Source organism: Nycticebus coucang, chromosome 11 (genome assembly GCF_027406575.1).
Source record: "Nycticebus coucang isolate mNycCou1 chromosome 11, mNycCou1.pri, whole genome shotgun sequence".
NCBI classification, from domain to species: domain Eukaryota; kingdom Metazoa; phylum Chordata; class Mammalia; order Primates; family Lorisidae; genus Nycticebus; species Nycticebus coucang.
Genome location: NC_069790.1, coordinates 92207399 through 92220101, shown reverse-complemented (window position 1 = coordinate 92220101; position 12703 = coordinate 92207399). Strand labels below are relative to the sequence as shown.

The 12703-nt window shown below is 36.7% G+C and overlaps 1 protein-coding gene and 1 non-coding gene across 2 annotated transcripts in view; both read right to left on the bottom strand.

Moving 5' to 3' along the window:
- KCND2 (potassium voltage-gated channel subfamily D member 2) overlaps window positions 1–12703 on the bottom strand; it is a 501718-nt gene that overhangs the window by 78566 nt on the left and 410449 nt on the right. The window lies entirely within an intron of this gene.
- Window positions 2214–2316, bottom strand: LOC128560567 (U6 spliceosomal RNA). The gene has a single exon (XR_008373060.1). It is a non-coding gene; the product is annotated as a U6 spliceosomal RNA (small nuclear RNA).

Here is a 12703-nt window from a genome sequence, read left to right as displayed (position 1 = left end):
TGAGTGGAGTTAAATTGAAATCATTTCCACTTAGATCAGGAACCAGGCAAGATGGCCCATTGTCTCCACTGCTCTTTAACATTGTAATGAACGTTTCAGCCTTCGCAATTAGGGAAGAAAAGGTGATCAAGGGTATTTATATAGGGTCCAGAAGAGATCAAACTTTCACTTTTCACAGATGATATGATTGTATATCTGGAAAACACCAGGGATTCTACTACAAAACTCTTAGACGTGATCATAGAATACAGCAGTGTCTCAGGTTACAAAATCAACATCCATAAATTGGTAGTGTTTATATATACCAACAATAGTCAAGCTGAAAAACAGTTAAGGACTCTATTCCGTTAACAGTAGTGCCAAAGAAGATGAAATATTTGGGAGTTTATCTAACAAAGGATGTGAAAGATCTCTATAAAGAGAACTATGAAACTCCAAGAAAAGAAATAGCTGAAAATGTTAACAAATGGAAAAACATACTATGCTCATGGCTGGGAAGAATCAACATTGTTAAAATGTCCATACTACCCAAAGCAATATACAATTTTAATGCAATCCCTATTAAAGCTCCACTGTCATACTTTAAAGATCTTGAAAAAATAATACTTTGTTTTATATGGAATCAGAAAAAACCTCGAATAGCCAAGACATTACTCAGAAATAAAAACAAAGCAGGAGCAATCACGCCACCAGACCTCAGACTATACTATAAATCACTAGTGATAAAAACAGCATCGTACTAGAGAGGTAGATGTATGGAACAGAATAAAGAACCAAGAGATGAATCCAGCTACTTACCGCTATTTGATCTTTGACAAGCCAATTAAAAACATTCAGTGGGGAAAAGATTCCCTATTTAACAAATGGTGCTGGGGGAACTGGCTGGCAACCTGTAGAAGACAGAAACTGGACCCACACCTTTCACCATTAACTAAGATAGACTCTCTCTGGATTAAAGATTTGAACTTAAGACATGAAACTATAAAAATACTGGAAAAGAGTGCATGGAAAACCCTTGAAGAAATCGGTCTGGGCAAGTATTTTATGAGGAGGACCCCCTGGCAATTGAAGCAGCTTCAAAAATACACTACTGGCACCTGATCAAACTAAAATGCTTCTACACAGCCAAAAACACAGTAAGTAAAGCAAGCAGACAGCCCTCAGAATGGGAGAAGATCCACAGGTTATGTTTCTGACAAAGGTTTAATAACCAGAATCCACAGAGAACCCAAATGTATAAGCAAGAAAAGAAAAGTGATCCCATCGCAGGCTGGGCAAGGGACTTGAAGAGAAACTTCTCTGAAGAAGAAAGGCACACGGCCTACAAAGATATGAAAAAATGCCCATCATCCTTAATCATCAGAGAAATGCAAATCAAAACTACTTTGAGATAACATCTAACTCCAGTAAGATTAGCCCATATCACAAAATATGGTGTGGATGTGGAGAAAAGGGAACACTCCTACACTGCTGGTGGATTACAAATTAATACATTCCTTCTGGAAAGATGTTTGGAGAACACTTAGAGATCTAAAAATAGACCTGCCTTTCGATCCTATAATTCCTCTTCTAGGTATATACCCAGAAGACCAAAAATCATATTATAACAAAGATATTTGTACCAGAATGTTTATTGCAGCCCAATTCATAATTGCTAAGTCATAGAAAAAGCCCAAGTGCCCATCGATCCATGAATGGATTAATAAATAGTGGTATATGTACACCATGGAATATTATGCAGCCTTAAAGAAAGATGGAGACTTTACCTCTTTCATGTTTACATGGATGGAGCTGGAACATATTCTTCTTAGCAAAGTATCTCAAGAATGGAAGAACAAGTATCCAATGTACTCAGCCCTACTATGAAACTAATTTATGGCTTTCATATGAAAGTTATAACCCAGTTATAAACTAAGAATAGGGGGAAGGGGGAAAGGGAGATGAGGGAGGAGGGAGAATAGGCAGAGGGAGGGTGATTGGTGGGATTACACCTGCGGTGCATCTTACAAGGGTACATGTGAAACTTAGTAAATGTAGAATATAAATGTCTTAACACAATAACTAAGAAAATGCCAGAAGGCTATGTTAACCAGTGTGATGAAAATATGTCAAATGGTCTATAAAACCAGTGTATGGTGCCCCTTGATCATATTAATGTACACAGCTATGATTTAACAAAAAAATAAAATGAAATAAAAAATAAAACAGCAAAAATAAAATGTGAAATGCTTATGAACTTTTGTGTCATCCTTGTTCAGGGCCAAGCTAATCTTTTCTATATCCTTCTGAGTTTAGTACATGTACCAAAACTAGCACAGGTTCCCACTTCTTATAAGGACACCAGTCCGAAGAGATTTGAACTCACCCTAATGGCCTTCTTTTAAGTTGATCACTTCTATGAAGGTTCCATCTCCAAATGTAGCCACAGTTGAAGGTACTGGAATTTAGGGCTTCACATATGAATTTTGTGAGGACACAAACCAGCTGATAACAGATCTCATTTGCAGATAGATCTGACTCATTGCCTATAAATGGCAATTGAAAAAGTATTGTGATAGATGCTATCAGTCAGGGAGAATATAAACATTAGGGGGAAGTGTGGCTGAAAAGGAACCCATGAAATATTACTGTAGAGTCCGAGAGAGGAATTCACACAGCCCTCTACTTCAGAGGGGTCAGAGCAGCAGGATACTCAGGGAAGAACTGTGCTATAAAAGCTAATAGGCATTCCAACAAGGAGGAGTGGCCGGTAGTTTTAATTACTCAGAACGTACCACCATCACGTCTAAAATGTATCCATTGGCTATACCAACAAAGAGTATATTGATAATTTTAGAAGAGTGGCATTTGGAGGAGCTCTGTGGCTCAGTCGGGAAGGCGCCGGCCCCATATACCGAGGGTGGCAGGTTCAAGCCCATCCCCAGCCAAACTGCAACCAAAAAATAGCCGGGCGTTGTGGCGGGTGCCTGTAGTCCCAGCTACTCGGGAGGCTGAGGCAAGAGAATCGCCTAAGCCCAGGAGTTGGAGGTTGCTGTGAGCTGTGTGAGGCCACGGCACTCTACCGAGGGCCATAAAGTAAGACTCTGTCTCTACAAAAAAAAAAATTTTCAATAAATGAATGGTGGGAAATAGAAATTTTTCCTTTGAGTAGTGTGAACTTTTCCTTTATGAATTTTTTTTTCTATCTCAGAAAGAAGTATCAGGACTCAAAGAAAGAGTTTTCTAAGTGGATATAGAAACATATTCACACCACTAGAGAGAAGCAGGATGAACACACTCTAGAAAAGGGGTGATTCATAATGTAAAGTCCTTGGGGAGGCAGTGGGAGATGAAAATAAGCAGATAAGGAACTGGTCACTGAAGATACGAAGACCAAAGGATAAGGGTTTAGGTGAGATAACTTTGCAGATATTGAGGAGAAAGTTGAGTAGTTCTGGCTAACATATTTTGTGGAATGAGAAATAACCAAATCATGAGACCATGACTGTGTGACTGTATTTCCACCTGTATTCAGAGGAACTGGAGTAGAGAAGGAGCGTGTCAGGATGATTCAGGTTGGAGGAGGCAGCCAGGTCAACTCACAGAAAATGCTGGCGTGATAGTGGTAGGAAGGCTGCAACACTGGGTATGAGCTGGGCAGGATTAGGTGAAGCTTTGAAGGGAAGAATGATTTTAGAACAAACTTGTGAGTTAGGGCACTGGAAAAATTAATGAAGTCAAGTCAGGTGGTTAAAGAGGGGGCTGAGATAACTGGAGGAAAAGGAGAAAAGTTCAAGCAGAATTTGATAAATGGGATTTAAGATATAAGACGGTATGTTTTCAAGTGATCATAAGTTCCAAGTTGAGGCAATTATAAGTGGATGACTACAGAGGAGCAGAAGAAATGGTTGTAGGAATTAAGAAAGTCAACCAGTTTTAATTGTTGAATGGGTCATAGACACAGATGCTGTAATCTTTTGGACTGATGGTAAGATCTGATACACCAAGGAGTTTCCTGGGTATGAGAAGGGTGGCAAGGAGAAGAGGCCAGAAATCATGGTTGTTGAATGGTCTAACTGCCTAGGAAGTCACTTGGTGGTTGTGCAGAGAGTTGGTTTCCTTATTTAATGTGAGAACTACATATCCAGTGCCACCTGGACCTAGCTCTCAGGTAGGTCATCAGTGGCACTTACACATAATTTAATGGCAAGCATGTTTGGTAAACAAATTCAAAAGGAACCTATCGTTATCACACTGAAAGTAAATAAATTCACATATACAAACATTTATGAAAGTTGGAATAGGGAAATTTATGCAGTTGGAAGATGGTTCAAAGTTCAAACTAACATATTAAAGCCTAGTACAAAGACTGGTGATCTTTCCAGAGGTGGTAACACCAATGTTTTGTACACATCTGTTTTAGAATTTCAGATCACAGGAAAGCTGGGGGAGAAGAAAGGGCATTGTTTTGTAGCTAATTTCTGATTTCACTAGGGATAAATTAGACTTTTGGGAAATTTGGTGGTGGTTCTGGCTCGGGTGGTGGCAGTGAGGATCTAGTTAGCGACAAACCTATGGGCCTATGACAGGCTGAAAATGTGCCTCTTCTCCATCTTTGGGAAGTTGCCAATGTCTGTTTTAACATTATCTAAGAAATGATATATAAAAATAAAAAATAACTATCAACTAGCAGAAAATATGAGTAGAAAAGATTAGCACATATTTTACATCTTTATATTTGGCTCTCAGCATTGATTTAGAATATGATGTCCGGGAAATTCTATATCATTATGGAAAATGATACACTGGTCTGGATAGAAGAGCAAGTTGAAAACATTTTTTTAGTCAAAATGAGGTATTATCCATCACTTTCCAAGTTCAAGAAGACTGTGGCCCTGCAGATAGCCTTCTATATACTTAACACATCTTTATCTATTAAATACGTAGCCAGTTGACCCATTCTTTAAAACAAGATTCCATCAGAAGTGGATGTGAACTTTTCACCTAGCCTTCCACTGCAGTTGTTGTTATTGCATCTGTTAGACCAATATAAATTGAAAGCTTAAAAATGTACCAGACTGGTTAGTCTGGAAAAAGCATGAGTCATAAGAATTTTAGTCCAGGTTAAGATCTGAAAGTTTTCTCCCAGCCTCTTTTCACTGCCACAGACTTTGCACTTCATGGAAGCCACCAATAAGATGACTTTGCCTCTGGCAGTTGCTATTTCTATATTCTATAATTCAGGAAGCTCAGGCTTTGGGAATCATTAAACTTTTTCCTGTCCTTTTCAGGTTGGAGACAGCATTTATAAACAGTCTTTCAGTGGGGTATCTTTTTGTGTCTCCTTACGTGTGGAGAAGTCTGCTTACATGAGATACCGAGTTAAATAGCGTCACTTTCCTTATATCCAGAGCACCAAGTCAAAAAAATGTTAGAAACTATATCTCGCCATCCATTATTTTCTCTTCTAATTCTACCAGTTTATGTAAATTCCATCGGTGATAATATTATAGCAGGTTAAAAAAATTATAGGTTTGCTACAGAAGCCAAATCAATGCAGAGTCTATATTCCTGTTTGCATGATAATGTAGGTGACCTTGGAGAAGGATGTGGATGAAACTCAAGGTATTTATTTGTACTCTACATAAAATTTTACTTTTAGACAGTTCATTCCTACTTGGACTCAGTTTTAAACATGTGAAATAATGTGGCTGGACCATCATTGCTTTTTTTTTTTTTTTCTCTAGAAGTAGAGCAAACAGACCAACTCTGTTTATTAAGTCCCATTTACTTGGCTCTACTAGGATACAGTTTGAATGTCATAATATTTTACAATTATTATGCCTTCCCTAAAAGGAAAGAACTTTACCAATCCATTTATACACTCAAGTATAAAGAATAAACTTCAAAGTTCTTTCTTGAGAAGAGCTGTTTAGAAACAGGCTCACCTATAAAACACTTTTAAAAGGAACTGATCAAATTTTGCAACTGGTCCTAGATAACAAAGAAAAATGCCAATGTAGTGAAAGATAAAAATGAAATGATTTGGTAGCTCTATCATCATAAATATCAACGAGCTCTGTAATTTTAATGTTGCCGAAATTGGCACTAGGGCATTATTGATTTTCTGTATCATTTAATGGTTTCCTGCAAATATCTTTTACAAAAGTGCATTATATGTCTTCTTAATAATCTTTTCTTGAGTCATATACTATCAAATCCTGCAGAGAACTATTCATTCAGCAGTAAGTTAAAGTCATTAAACATATTTCTATTAAAATTTTATTAGACTTGAGCTAATATCCTGAAACTGATGCAATGTATTTTACTATCCAACCATTTTGACTGTTTTGTCTGAAGAACATTTAAAAAAAAAAAATTTAAAAGACAATGAGCATTTATTAGAATTCTTTTGGCATTTTTATCACGGGGATAACTATTTCGAAGACCTGTTGTTACAAAGTCTTCCCTTTCTCAGCGAATCTCTCTTCTCTTTTCGTAATGCTTTCACTTGAGCAAAAAAGATACTCTCAGCTCATGACCTATGTGAAATGTGTTTTAATTTTGTTCAATCCCCAGCTGCTTTACATCTTGACATAGAAGAATTACTGCATCACACGGTGTTAGAAAGATAAGACATAGAAGATAATTACTGAACTTTATGTTACCATCGATGCATGAAATTTTTGAAGAAAGAAAATCCATTCATTTTGATAATACAGGCACATCGGTTAAATGCACAACCTTGTCCCATGAAAAATTTATTCTTAACACATTTTTTTCTCTAGTAAGCCCTTATTTGATAGTGCTTCAGTGAATTTTGATTTTATTTTAGAGTTATGAGATGCACATATTTTAATGTGTATATGCTTCCTCTGGGTTACTCAGGTAAAGTAATAAACTTGTTAGTTAATGGGATATGTAAATGTACTCCCTTTTCCTTCTAGTTGGGGCTGTCAGTGTAAAATGAGTTTAGTTTGGTATTACATGTCATCTTTACCTTCACATCCCTGAGAAATGAATTTGTGGTTTTAGGGAGGGAAAGAAGCTGAGATCAGAACAGAGCGACATGTCTGGCCCAGACGTCTGCTTGTTATCTTTCTATTTTTACTGTTTTCTTTTTTCTAAAATCTAATAAAGAGAATTATAAATTTGTAATTGTATAAATTTGGGTAAATTTGTATCTGTTGAGTAGTGATAGAAATTGGATTACTGTAAGAATGTTTTATATATATATTTGTGTGAAGAACTCTAAATTTTTAGATAAAAAGAGAACCAATATGGTTTTTCTTAGAGTCTTATGACATGGCTGCATTGATTGAACCCTGATATGCATAAGAAGCAGGATGCTGCTTCTTAGATTTTTACATACATACAGTATCAAATTCATATTTTTACTCTTTCTCATTACTTTAATTCAATGGAGATGAAGATACGGTAGAGGTGGCATGTTAACTCAAACCTGGATCTATAAGTTATTGCATGGATTTTGAAGCCATATACAAAAAACTTTATGAGTATATGTGGCTGAAGTTTTGTGGGGTACACAGCTTTTGCCAGAATCTTCAATGTCACTGAAAGTTACAAATCTTTGTAAAGGGACCATAGCTCTTTGGCAGCCATATTGCTTTTCCTGTATCCTTTTCTATAATAAGAGTCTTGTTGCACCAGGGGAAAAAGAGGCTGAGCTTAAAATCAGTTCTGTACTCAAGTAGATTGTTGATTGAAGTTCAGCTTGTTATGTATTTCCTCCTTATGATGTCTTTTGCATAATATGCTGTCTTTTTTCTTTCTCTTTCTGTCTCTCTCTCTCTCCTCTCACTTTTTCCTCACTTGTTCTTTGCGTCTCCCTCTATGTAGCTATAAAGAATGAATTTGAGAATTGAGTTACATTGATGAAATTTGGCCCTAAAATTTCCTCTAATTTTCTGAATATTGAGGTTTGGGTTTTATATTTTATTTTTGTTTGTTTATTCTTGAATGACCTAGAAAACCAACTTGGGTGGAAAGTAAAAGACAGAGATAGATGCACTATCTTTGATGGAATTGGTCATTTTGGCAGAGAAACCCAGTGGTTAGAAGTTAGGCTAACTGTGCTGACTTAGCCTGCCAAACTTTGGGAGGGGTCCACACAGCAGGCGTGAGGGACCCTCCTACATGAGCCTAGGCAGGTCTCACAATTTGGACAAGGAACAAGGAAATGAGAATGTCCTTAATTGCATGTACGCTGATTTATCCTTCAGGAAACAAGGAGTAAACTTCTAATTTGAAGCTCCCAAGGGTGGCCTAAGTTATCATTTATATTCTGTGGCTCAGTTTTTATCAGAATTGTATTACTAAAATTTTCCTACTCAACTATATATTCTTTAGGTAAAAGAATGGCATCTTTTACCTTAGTAATTTTAGAAACTGAGTACCTGACATATAGTAGATGTTCGAAGCTGGCAACAACATTTCTCCCTCTGTGTGGGAGGGATTTGTGATTTCCTTTGCTGACTGTGATCTTTCTGTTTATTCCTAATTTTCTGTACCATGGGTCACAGTTTTCTTTTTTTTTAATTAATAATTCTGTTCTTTTCTCTAGTATCATTTTCTGACTGATTTAAAGCTTTATTTGTCTAATCAAGAACTTAGTATTTAGTCTACTAAGTTGTTTGTGGAAATATGGATGACCATATTTGAAATATTATCTGTAATTGATGATGTAACAAGCACAGATTTATACCTGTGTGGTTATGCATGTTTGTGGATGACTTTTCCATTTGTTATTTGAATTACAGATCTTGTAATGACCAGACACAACTATCCAATCTAGTTTTATCACTGAAAAAGTATTTGAAAAAAAAAAAAAAGATGGATTGTGTGACCCAATTATCACAAAGAGAATGGAGAGTAAATGACTCCAGCAATTTCTTTTAGATTAGTAAAAGCAGCAAACAAAACCTTCCAATTCCCCTTCTTCCTCCTTAACTAATTTTATGTTGGCTTTATTGCTACCAAGTCTGCAGGCATACATAACACCTTTCCTTCATACCCAGAAGGGATAAAAGCTGTTGACAACATTTGGAAGAAAATAAAGGAGTTGAATCTGTTTTTGTGCTATACAGGCATGCAACTCAGTAAAATAAAACTAGTTAATGAGGAATTAGCTCAATTTAAGTTGCTGAAAAGTGCATTGATATAACAAGTAAAGTTATATTTGTAAAACAAATTAAGGTTGGGTATTGCTTAGCAGAAAGGTTAAGTGTGTCACACTCAACTTAAATATCTGATGTATTTTTATGTGTGGAACTATAGAAAGACACAATTATCAACTCATCAACCAACTGACTCATAAGCAAAATCATACATTTCAGCAATTACAAAGGTTCTCTTTTTCCACTTCATCATTCCCTTAAATATCCACTTGTTTGTACTATAACTTGAATAGCAAGAGGTAATTAGGTTTATAAATTAATGTTCTACTGCCATCCACATAAAACTCAACTTTTCTGGAAAGATTATCAGCATTTTGGGCCCCTGGGCTTTAAAATCTGATTAATTAAACGATGGCATCATGGATCTTATAAAACAAAAAGCAATAAGCCAGAACAAATTATAATTAAATATCATACTCAGTATCTCTGAAGATAGATAGCCTTATATTTCATTTTTCTCAAGATGAAGTCTGGGTCTCTAAGATGTGAATTTGGTAAATTCTCTTCTACTATTTGGTTTGAGCATTGTGGCTAAATTTCCCTACCTCCAAAGATCTTGCCTACAGATTTCTTAGCTTCGATTAATCACTGAATCCCTTATGGGACAGCCGAGGCATCTGGAAAGCCATTGATGAAACACTGAATCAAAGCTTTAGGGATGGAGGAAAACCAGGGGTTCATTCCTTTGCATAATTGTCCTTGTAAGTGTACTTGTGTTTGAAAATATATAATGAAAAGAAACTTACTATCTCAAAATAGGGGCAAATTTGTTCTTGGCCAGTGATAATTAGGCAATCATTAAAAGTTGATGCTAAGTATGCCTTTCTTATAGTCTTTTCTCTCATCTTTCTGTCTCTCCCTCTTTCCCTCCTTCCTTCTCTTCCTTCCTTCCCACCTATTAAATAAGCTAATATGTACATTCTGTTCAAATGAAGATAAGACTAATGGCTGATACACGTATGAGAAAATGCTCAATATCACTAATTATCAGGGAAATGTAAATTCGAACCATGATGAAATATCACTTAACCTCAGTGAGAATGGCTTTTATCAAAAAATCCCAAAACAATAGATGCTGGCAGGGATGCAGAGAAAAAGAAACACACATTGTTGGCAGGACTGCAAACTAGTACTACCTCTATGGAAAATAATATGGAGATTCTTCAAAGAACTAAATGTAGACCTGATATTTGATCCCACAATCCCACTAGCAGGTATTTGCCAAAAAGAAAATAGAAGTCATTTTATCAAGAAGACACTTGCACTCACATGTTTATTGCAGCACAATTCACAATCACAGAGATGTGGAATTAACCCAAGTGTCTATCCATTCATGATTGGATTAATAAAATGTAATATATATATATAAATAAATATATAAATAACCTGGAGTACTACCCAACCATGAGAAAAGAATTAACACCTTTTACAACAGTCTGGATGAACTATAGACCATTCTCTTAAGTGAAGCATCACAGCAATGGAAAAACACACACCTCATGTCCTCACTCTTAGACTAGAACTAACTGATCAGCACTTAGGTGAACAGATGAAAATCAAACTCAATGGAAATGAAGTAGGTGGGAGGGGAAGGAGAGGACAGGTAATCACACCTAAGAGGTAAAGTGTACACTCTCTGGGTGATAGGCCACACCTATAACTTTGATTCAAGCATAAAAGAAATCCATGTAACCAGGACATTTGTACTCCTGTGATATTCTGAAATTAAAATAAAATTATACCACGAGTATATTGGCATATTACATTTAAAATAAAAAGAAACAAATATAGACCCCTGTTGTGAAGATTTAAGGCATATGAATAACGACTATATTCAAAGCTGTTAATTTATAGTGTTTTCACTAAGGCAAGAAAAATGAATGATTGTGCTGAGTAAGCAAAGTATTTGTTTCTAAAGCAACAGATATTCGCGATAGCACCAAGGCTGAAAGATCAACCAAACAACCAACAAAACCAAAACACTAATGCAATAGTAGAAATCGCCTAAGATTTACTAACCAGGCGTCAATTCACGCATGCGTGTTCACGCATGTGCACATGTATATATGTGATTTAAGCAAAAGTGTCTGTACTGAAAATGGGGGAGTGGTACTGGAAAGGAAAGTGTCCCCACTACGTCATGAAAGGTCAGAGAGACATTAACTCACATGCTTAAAAAATTTATATTCTATTATGCAAATACTCTGAACTATAATTGGACCAGTGAGCACAAGTGCTGTAAGTGCTGTAAAAGTTTAAACTGTGGCATATGATGGCAAGGAAAAACTAATTGCTGATTCTTGAAAGAAGCTTCACCTGAAGGTTAGGAGACATTGCAAAGTATGTTTTGTTTTTTTTTTTTTTTTGTAGAGACAGAGTCTCACTGTACCACCCTCGGTAGAGTGCCGTGGCGTCACACGGCTCACAGCAACCTCTAACTCTTGGGCTTAGAGCGATTCTCTTGCCTCAACCTCCTAAGCAGCTGGGACTACAGGCACCCGCCACAACGCCCGGCTATTTTTTTGTTGTAGTTTGGCCGGGGCTGGGTTTGAACCCGCCACCCTCTGCATATGGGGCCGGCGCCCTACTCACTGAGCCACAGGCGCCGCCCGCAAAGTATGTGTTTTCACTACAACCTTTTTTATGGTGATATTAGCCTGGAATTTTATACTTGGCGTGGTATCAAATGAGAAACAAATGTCACGTTATAGAAAAATAATCCTCTGTAAACAATTGTAAGCAAAGAGAAAAGTGGTGGGGAATATAAATATAGAGAAATTACTACTGGTTATTTCAGAGAAGTGAAATTGAAGTAGAATAAAAGGAGTCATTAGTTTTTATACCTATAATTTTTATAGTTGTGCCTTGCATGTTTTGCTCTTGCAATGAAACAATTCAGTAAATAAAAAATGTAAAAGGTAAAAATATTTTTGGCTATTCTTCTTAAAGTTTTATCATAGCAAAATCATGGTAAAATGAGAAAACTTTCATGAGTTGTCTTGTTTTTATACATTTAATTTCATAAAAATTAAAATAAAGATCAAGCAAGTAGGGCGGCGCCTGTGGCTCAGTCGGTGAGATGCCGGCCCCATATACCGAGGGTAACGGGTTCAAACCCAGCCCCGGCCAAACTGCAACCAAAAAATAGCCGGGCGTGTGGCGGGTGCCTGTAGTCCCAGCTACTCGGGAGGCTGAGGCAAGAGAATCGCTTAAGCCCAGGAGCTGGAGGTTGCTGTGAGCTGTGTGAGGCCACGGCACTCTACCGAGGGCCATAAAGTGAGACTCAGTCTCTACAAAAAAAAAAAAAAAAAAAGATCAAGCAAGTAAGGATGTATAAAAATCACTTCTTAAAAAAAAATCACTGCATCATTATTATTTTGCTCTTTTTACTGCTGTTGGGTGAAATTTCCTCACAAATTGCTCTTGCACACAACCTCTCTTTTTGGTTAATCAGGTTTGAAGTGGAGTGAAAGTGGATTCTGGTAGGAAGAAAAGCAAATATGTATTTAATTCTCCAGGACAAATGC